Source organism: Ranitomeya imitator, chromosome 2 (assembly GCF_032444005.1).
Source record: "Ranitomeya imitator isolate aRanImi1 chromosome 2, aRanImi1.pri, whole genome shotgun sequence".
Taxonomy (NCBI): Eukaryota; Metazoa; Chordata; class Amphibia; order Anura; family Dendrobatidae; genus Ranitomeya; species Ranitomeya imitator.
The window spans coordinates 375,713,541-375,723,497 of NC_091283.1; positions in this window are offsets into that span (position 1 = coordinate 375,713,541).

Consider the following 9,957-nt stretch of genomic DNA (forward strand, 5'->3'; position numbering starts at 1 on the left):
GGATCCCGGACTTTAAAACAATGTTTTTGAAAATTATACTATTCATGGAGGACAACTGTATTAACCATATTAAATTACAGAGGCATGTTTGAGAGTTTCCATTCTAAATTTTTATTATTATTATTCATTTTTATAGCGCCATTTATTCCATGGCACTTTGCACGTGGAAGGAGCAATTATAGAAAAGTGCAAAAAACATGAGCAAAACAAGGCACACACAAGTACAGAGGGAGAGAGGACCCTGCCCGCGAGGGCTCACAGTCTACAGGGGATGGGTGAGGATACACTAGGAGAGGGTAGAGCTGGCCATACGGCGGTTCAGCAGACTAAGGATAACTGCATGTTGTAGGCTTGTCGGAAGAGGTGGGTCTTCAGGTTCTTTCTGAAGGATTATGTGGTAGGCGAGAGTCTGATGTGTTGGGGTAGAGAGTTCCAGAGTATGGGGGAAGCACGGGAGAAGTCTTGTATGCAGTTGTGGGAAGAAGAGATAAGAGGGGAGTAGAGATGGAGATCTTAAGAGGATCAAAGGTTGTGTGTGGGTAAGTACCGGGAGACTATGTCACAGATATATGGAGGAGAAATGTTGTGGATGGCTTTGTATGTCATAGTTAGGGTTTTCAACTGGAGTCTGTAGACAATACTGTAAAAAGCCAGTGAAGGGCTCGGCAGAGAGGGGAGGCTGGGGAATAACAGGGAGACAGGTGGATTAATCGGGCAGCAGAGTGTAGGATGGATTGGTGAGGTGCCAGAGTGCTAGAGGGAAGGCCAGAGAGTAGGAGGTTGCAGTAGTCGAGGCGGGAGATAAGGGCGTGCACTAGTGTTTTTGTGGTTTCATGGTCAAGGAATGCACGGATCCGGGAAATATTTTGAGCTTGAGACGGCAGGAGGAGGCAAGGGCTTGGATATGTGGCTTGAAAGAGAGGGCAGAGTCGAGGATCACCCTGAGGCAACAAGCATTGTGTGCTTGGAAGAGTCCCTTGTAGGGTTCAACATTATATCTCTTCTCCCTATCAAAAGTGCATGTCAAGAAGTAGCGGACATTGCATATGTCCATAACAAGGTTCATTATTTCAGTCTTAGGCTAAGTTCACACTAGGTGTTTTTTTATGGTTATTTTCAGCTGCATCGTACGGTACCAGCAAAGCATGTGAAATTTAAGAAATCTCATGCACACACATTTTTTTTTTCTCATCAGTATTTTGTGCTTTGCATTGTTTTTTTTGGACATAGAGCATGTCACTTCTTTCAGCGTTATTTAAGCTTTTTTACAACCATTAACTTGAATAGGTGGTGAAAATCCACACCAAAAACGCAGTTATCAGGTTTTTCTGCGTTTTTATGTGCTAAAGCCTGATTCTATGGAATAGGACTTTTTTCAACACTAAACTTTATCAGCATACACAAGAGACAAATCTAGCATGCCAAATCCACAAAAAAAACATAAAAAACACAGGGAAAACATGCTTTTTTTCTACAGCTACTTTCCTGCCGAGAGATCATTTTTTACTCCAGAACAAAAATGTTGAAAAAAAACACCAAGTGTGAACTTGCCCTAAAAGATACCAAGACAAGACAATAGTAGATGCATAAAATATGTCCATCCCCATGACATCATGATATTGGAAATCTACCACTTCTAAATAGCCTTACACGGGCATTGCCAAGTAGGAGGCAAAATGGACCCACCTGTGGTCCATCAAAGCCAAAAGTGATTTTTAGTTTAAATAACTTTTTATTTTCAATAACATAGCAATTGAACAACAGATTCCCTTACAAGGGAGTTCAATAAGCTTAAATCTAAACAAAGAGGAAAAACCATACATATATTAACTCAAATTCGAAAATACAGATATGACGAGACAAGAGCATGGGGGGACATAAAAGGGAAAATGGGGAAGGAAATGAGATTTTGCACTTTACTTTATGGTAAGCTGCAGTACATTTACAAGTCAGGATTATACATTGCTCCGTTTTATGAGTTCCGCCTCCCACCTCCCCGCATCCCACCCAACGTAGGCTCAACCCCAGTGTCATCAGAATCTCTCACAGGATAATGAAGTCTCAAATAGATAAATTCAAGGTTTGTTCAAGATTCAAGTTCGTGTTAAGATCCATCCACGGTTTCCAAATTTGGTAGAAGGCCTCCCACAAATCTTCCCTAGTTGCATGTATACGTTCATATAAGAGGATTGTATTCATTTTATCTCTAACTGATTGGACAGAGAGAAATGGCGACCTCCAGTTGGTAGCTATATGTAGCTTAGCGGCCATAAGCAGCTGGCCTATCAACCTGTGGAATTTGTTAGAAAAGCCTGGGTACTTGGCTCCCAAAAGGAATGTGGCCGGATCAAGTTGTATTGCCCCGCCATACATTTTTTCAATTATTAATCCTACTTCCCGCCACATAGTCGAGGCTATCGGACATTCCCACCAAATATGCTTCATATCTCCCACTGCGCCACATCCTCTAAAGCATTTATCTGAAATGTTGGGGTATATAGTGTGGAGTTTACTTGGGACTTGGTATGTTCTGTGTAGGACTTTAATGGATGTCTCTGCCAGGGAGGCTTGATGACTACCCCCCCCCAAAGTGATTTTTAAGCAGAATCTGGACTAATATCTGTGCCCTAAAAAATAATTTGGACACCTGTAACGCAAAGATGTCTAAACTAAGAAAGAGCATGGCAGGAAACATCTGGACAACTTTGGACAATTATGTAAACTTCTCTTCCTCTGATATACAAACCTAGCACATAGATAGCAGACTGTCCGAGAACCCAAAAGCCAGCCAGCTTCCTATACTATAGAGGGAGAGATTAAAGATTGTAGCTAGGTGAGTTGTGACCTATGGAGGAGATGTGAGGGAATGGGGTCGGTTGTGCATACAGTCGGGCAAGAAGAAGAGGAGTCTGGAGACTTCTTCTGTGATGGGATCAAATGTGGAGAGTGAGCCAGGGGAAATGCAGGGCTGTTTTACTCTGTGCTTGGAGGTTCTGCGAGTGAGGGGCGCTACTTGGTCCAGGGTGCTTATGAGATTGTCATTGTAGTGGTGTACAGCTAGATCAGGAGAGGAAAAAGAGGAGATTGGGGACAGTAAGGAGTGTAGGGAGTCTGAAAGTGTATGAGAATTAATGACTTGTAGATTTCTGAATGTGTGGTGGGTAGGAGTGTGCTGGGGTGGGCAAGGAATTGTGAGCATGAAGGAGAGAATGTTGTGGTCAGAGAGGGGAAGCAGTGAGTTATTTAGGAGATTGAACAGAGCAGGACAAAGACCAGGTCAAGGGTGTTACCGTTCTTGTGTGTTTCAGAGGTTGAGAGCTGTGAAAGGCTGAGAGAAGTGGTTAGTGATAAAAGCTGGAATGCAGATGTGGAAGTGGGGCTGTTAATGGTGATGTTAAAGTCTCCCAGGATAAGGGTTGGGAGTTCTGAGGACATGAAGTGTGACAGCCAGGCTGAGAAGTGGTCAAGGAACTGGGTGGGCGAGCCTGGGGACCGATATATGACCGCTACTCTGAGGGGGAGGGGACGGAAGAGCCTAATGGTGTGGACTTCAAAAGAAGGGAATGAGTGATGGAATTGGGGATGACCTGGAAGATGCATTGTGGGGACAGGAGTATTCCGACTCCACCACCAGGTCTGTTTGTGGATCTCGGGGAATGGGAGAATTGTAAGCCACCATGGGAAATGGCAGCAGGGGAGACAGTGTCAGAATACTGAATCCAGGTTTCAGTGAGGGCCAACAGATTAAGAGAGTTGTTCAGAAAGTAGTTGTTCAGGAAAGGAAGCTTGTTACATACAGACCGTGGATACCAGAGTGCATAATTAAAAGATGAGGGAGTGCAAGTAATATTAATAAGATTAGTGTGGTTTCAATATGAGGTAGGGTAGGGGTTGAGGTTGGGGGATGGTGGACCAGGGTTGGGGGAGATGTCCCCCAAAATCAGTAGGAGTAGGAAGATAAAGAGCAAGTAGTTATTGGAATTATAAGGATTTTTTTGGGCACTGTGTTTGGGCAAGATGGACTGTGGCTTTTCAGGAAGGTGAGGAGTTCATGGGAGCTGTACATGGGAGAGGGAAGTATAGAGGGGCTGATGTGTATGAGTCATGAGGGGATGGGGCGGTAAATGTGAATGGAGAGGGAACACAGGAGGCTAGAAATGGATATACAACAGTGAGTTCTGGGAACAATGCTACAGATGAATTATAGAAAATATTCAGAAAGAACAGTTCATTAAAATATGTTGCAGGTGATATACTGCAGAGGAGACAGAAGATGTTGTGATAAGTGATGAGCGAGTATACTCACTGCTCGGGTTTTCCTGAGCACGCTCGGGTGGTCTCTGAGTATTTGTTAGTGTTCGGAGATTTAGTTTTCATCGCTGCAGCTGAATGATTTACAGCTACTAGCCAGCCTAAGTACATTGAGGGTTGCCTGGTTGCTAGGAAATCCCCACATGTGTTCAAGCTGTTTGGTAGCCGCAAATTATGCTGCTGATGTGATGAAAACTTAATCTCCGAGCAGTTAGAAATACTCTGAGATCACCTGAGCGTGCTCGGGAAAACCCGAGCAACGAGTATACTCGCTCATCTCTTGTGGTGATCTGATTACCATTCAGGCTGCTTGCTGACATAGAATGAAGTGAATACATGCAGGGTGGATCAGTGCAGACGTTGAAGATCTGATTACCTGTTTGAAGAGAGAAGATGGATGTTAATTCCTTGCCATGGAATAACTGCCTTCTGCTTGATGCTTAGCTTTTGTTATGCTTTGCTTATGGGATGCCTGCGTGCACCGCCACACAGTCCTCTGTTAATATGTAAATTTCTTCCCACCATGCCATAAATAAAATGCCTAGAGACGGGGAGAATTTAGACCCCATAGGAGCGGCTGGGTCTGGATAAAGTATTCATTTTGAAACATGAAGAAGTTATATTTTAGTAAATAATATAAAGACACAAGAATAAATTGTTTTATTGACTCTGAATAGCCGCTATACTTGCTTAAATGATGTTCAATAGCTATCATGGCCAAGGAGTGGGGGATGCACGAGTATAGGTTTGTGATATATCAGGTCACAAAAGAAAAGTTATAACACCATTTAAATGTGTCAAACACCTTCAAAATTGTTGAAGTGTCTTTGAGATAACCAGAAATTCTTGGGATAAGAGGTTGAAGAGATTCATCAATTAAATGACTGAGATTTTCATTGAGTGAACCTATCCCAGAGATGATAGGTCGTAGGGGTGGGAGAAAAATGTCTTTGTGCATTTTTGGGAGACCATGAAATATAAGGGTAATTGAATGTTCAGGTAATAACCATTTATAAATTTTGCTATTAATAACCCCCAATCTCTGTGCTTCATTGTGACCCTCATGTAGGGTCAGATCTTAAGGGTGTGTATGCACTGGTATCTCGTATGATTGACCATATCAGTTTACAATACAAAGCAGTGTCTAGAATTACCACACAACCGCCATTATCCGACTGGCGAACTGTCAATTAGTGATTACATTGTAAGTCATTAATAGCCTGGAATTGATCTCTGCTTAATTTACTCCAATAGTCGGTACTCTGGGTCTCAGCAAGCAGTTGTTTCAATTCTTGTTTGACCAAAGTCTGAAAGAGGTCTAAAGAGAGAACCCTTGATAATATGTTGGATTTGATGAAAGCACCTGTATGTCCTTATCCTTTATTTTGTCTTCATCAAGGTTTTCATCTTGGAGAGAAGTTAACGTGAGTAAAGTGCATTGTTCCATGAAGGAAAAAGACACATTTTTTTTCCCGGTGGAATCCGATTAGCTGTTCTTTGAAATAAAGGTTGTTTTGATTGTCTGTAAGAAAATGTATTTTTACAGTACGAAGGCAAGTGAAACTGTTAACATCTTTGATCGTTTCAAATAAATTAAAATTGCAAGTAGTTACAAAATTCAAAATATTTTGATTTGGGTAGAGGATAGAATAGTAGGAGTCAGGATTATAACACTATTCAGGTGCTGATTCAATAGTATTGTCTGTGTTTCTTTTCCCTCCTGGGATACCTTCTCCATTCGTCTCATAGGGGCTCTTCTACCCCCCCTTATCCTACTGCATTTTTTTTTTACATAGCAGTGCTGTGAGCCTTTCTGGAAATAGACGTGTCTGTTTCACAGTCTGATTACCCTGATGAGGAAAAACACACTGATTTTCTGTGTGCATTCTCCTTTTGACGCCAATGAGCTTGGTTTTTAAGTATGGACCTAGGTGTATTTTCCAAGCGTTTTCTCCATGAATAAACCTTATCATTTTTATAATCAAATGGGTCTCTGTTAAACTGAGATTTTTTATTTTTATAATGGAATCTTCCATAGCTTTTAATTGGTCAGTCATTCTTTTGGATAGTTTGTTGAAATCAGGTTGGTCGGCATATTTAGAAAGTCCACTATTGGCTCCTAGCAAATAGCAAATATTCTGGATTCAAAACCACAGAATTCTTATCTTCCAGGCGAAAAAATAATTTCCTTTCAAGAAAAAATGTGCTTCTTCCGAAAGAAAAATGTGTACTCTTTCAGGGAAGCAATGCCCATCCTGGGGGTGATGACAGCTTATATGCCAGCTGTAGCCTGGTCTCAATTCCACTTCCGTCTTCTTTAGTCCCAAATATTCAAAGTCTGAAATTGGTCTCAGAGGACCCTGGATACAAAGATGAGTCTCCAAGCGCAAGAAAATGTCTAGATCCAGCCAACCTGAAGCAAGAAGTACAGTGGAATCATGATAAGTATGTTTCCATTACCACAGATGCTAATTCTTTGGGTTGGGAAGTGCAGGTGAAAGACGTGTTACTTCAGGGCATCGGGAAAGTATAGGCCTCAGTGTTTAACCTCTATAGTGGGTAAGAAGTTTCACAAGTTTTTTAAGAGATGCTACCTTGGATTATTTCAATAAAACATATTTGATACAGAGCTACATAAAAAGTTGGTACATAGAATAAGAACAATGGTACTAAGGGAAAATGTATAATTGTGTGTAACAACTGGCTCAATAATAGAAACAGATGATGATTATTAATGGAACACACGGTGATTGGGTTACAGTTAATAGTGGGGTACCACGGGGGGCTGTATTGGGCCCTATTCTTTTTACTATTGCCAATGTCATAAAGAAGTATCTTCAGTGTAAAGTCGAATAAGGAGTCTTGGAAGTGATGATATGGTCCCCACAGAGTCCTGATCTCATCATGATCATTAAGTCTGACTGTAATTACAAGAAAGTACAGAAGGATTTGTGCAAGCCTATAACCATAGAAGATCTGTAGATAGTTAGAAACAGAATATTGAGTTGATAAGGATCTCAAGGGTCATCGTGTCAAACCCTGTGCTGAATCAAGCGCAGGACTCTCTAAACCATCTTGACAGATGTCTGTCCAGCCTCTGTTTTGAAGACTTCCATTGAAGGAGAACTCACCACCTCTTATCGCAGCCTGTTCCATTCATTGATCACCCTCACTGTCAAAAAGTTTTTCTAATATTTAATCTATATCTTCTTTTCAGTTTAATTCCATTGTTTCTCATGTTTCCATGTGCAAATGAGAATAAGGATGATCTCTCTACACTGTGACATCCCTTCAGATATTTGTAGACAGCTATTAAGTCTCCTCTTAGTTTTCTTTTATGCAAGCTAAACATTCCCAGATTCTTTAATCGTTCCTCGCAGGACATATTTTGCAGTCCGCTCACCCTCCTGGTAGCTCTTCTCTGAGGTTGCTTCGGATTTTCAATGTTTTTTTTTTAAATGTGGTGCCCAGATGAGGTCTGACCAAGGAGGAGTAGAGGATGATAGTTACTTCACGTGATCTAGACTCTATGCTTCTCCTAATATATTGTAGAACTGTGACTTTTTACTGCTGCATTACACTGTTGACTTGTGCAGTCTGTGATCTATTAGTATACTCAAGTTTTTTTTACATGTGATGTTGCTTAGTTTTATTCCTCCCATTCTGTATATAGTTTGAATTTTTCTTGCTCTGATGTAGAATCAGCGCCGCTCCGTAGCCTCTGTGACGTCACACACCAGGCACCTCACCGGCCATCTTTTTCCTTGCTCGTATCCAGGGACGCCACTGGCCGGTGCTTTCCCTAGCTCTACGCAGCTTCTTTGTATCCCTGGTGTGCCACAGCTGCTACAAGGCAGCCTCCCTACTCACCGCCCGCACGTCGGACCTGCCACCGCGGGATTGAACAGGCAGCAACGCACCAGATATCACCGCATCCACCACTCATCCGGACCCCAGTGACTCTCCAGACGGCTACACCGGTGCATGTGATTACAAACGCCACACAGTTTACACCACACAGCATACAGGGTGTACTATTCGGGACAAATCTTGGGAGCAACACGGTGGACACACACCACCTGTGCACATCACAGGACTAATCGGGCACATTCAGTGTAAGCCTTAGTGTACCATTACACAACACAGATATTCAATCTTAACCAGAAGATATATGGCTTACGGACCCCCCTAAAGGCATCAGTGGGAGGACCCTTTCTGTAGTCCAACTTTAAAGTCTGAGAGCTCGCTGGTCTTCCACCTCTTGTAATCCAAAATTTGAGGATGGCATGATCACTGCCTCCTAAATTCCCAGCCACCTTTACTTCATCAACCGTTTCCTCCCTGTCAGGAAAAATTACGTCCAAGATTTTAGATCTTCTTGTTCTCTCTTCTACTTTTTAAAAGATAAAGTTGTCAGCAAGAGAAGATAAGAATTTTCTGAACCCATTACTTTTGTCTGAGATTTGCAACAAATATCTGGATAGATAAAATCTCCCATAATCACTTTTTTGAGAACCAAGACATCTAATCTAAAAAGAGTTCGCTCATCTCTTCAGTCTGTCCATGTGGCATATAAACACCTACAATAGTGTCCATTCTGTTCTTCTATCCTTGTATTCATACCCAAACAGTTTATACAGAGCTACCAGTCTCTGAAGCTTGGATCTCTGTGAAGATAATATTCTAACATCCATCCTAACATACAATGCAACACCTCCTCTCACTTGTTAATCCTGTTTCTAGTTTATCTAGTTCTCCAAGATGTTTGGAACAACCTACCTTCTGTGTTCATTCAAAAACTGTCTGAAAGTGTCCCTGAAATAATTTAAGCTTTGATACCATTTTGAAGGTGAAGGATTGTCACACCAAATATTGATGTGATTTAGATTTCTCTTTTTATACACGCTTGTTGCATTTTGTTAAAATATAAAAATAATCGGTTAATATTTATTTTTTAAAGCCTTCTTGCTTTGCACCATTTTTTCCACACCAGCCTAAAACTTTTGCAGAGTAATGTACACACTTCTTTTTTTGACTTTTTAAATTATTGGGGACATTCCTAATTGGTATGGATAAGGCAGCTTCATTAATCAATGCACAACATATTCCTGTCCTTAGAAACTTGGAATTATTGGAGGGTGGGAGAGGGAGTGAATGACCTTAGCATAGACTCTTATTGTATAATTATGTCACTAAGAGCAATGCTGGATATAGTAGATCTAGCGTGTATCTCTTGTCAGGAAGATCTGTCCTGCCAGGAATTAGTCTGACTGAGACCTGTGATTCCATTCAGCCAGTTGGCAGATACCTGCCCGGAAGCTCCTGGACACTTGTGCTGTTTGCTTTGTTATTCCAGGATTAGACCCGGCTTGCACACAGACTTCATCTCAAATCTGTTTAGCCTCCTGATTCAGACCTCGGCTAGTAATAACACTTTGTTATATGCCCCCGTATCGCATCGCAGGATATATTCTGTATCTCTATAAAAGAACTGGTGACCTTCCAGTACATGTCGTACATACGAGGCTCTACTCTATATACATGGCTCCGCTCCGTACACATCGTACACACACGGCTCTGGTCCGTACACATAGCTGTGCTCCGTACACACACTGCTCCGCTCCATACACATGGCTGTGCTCCGTA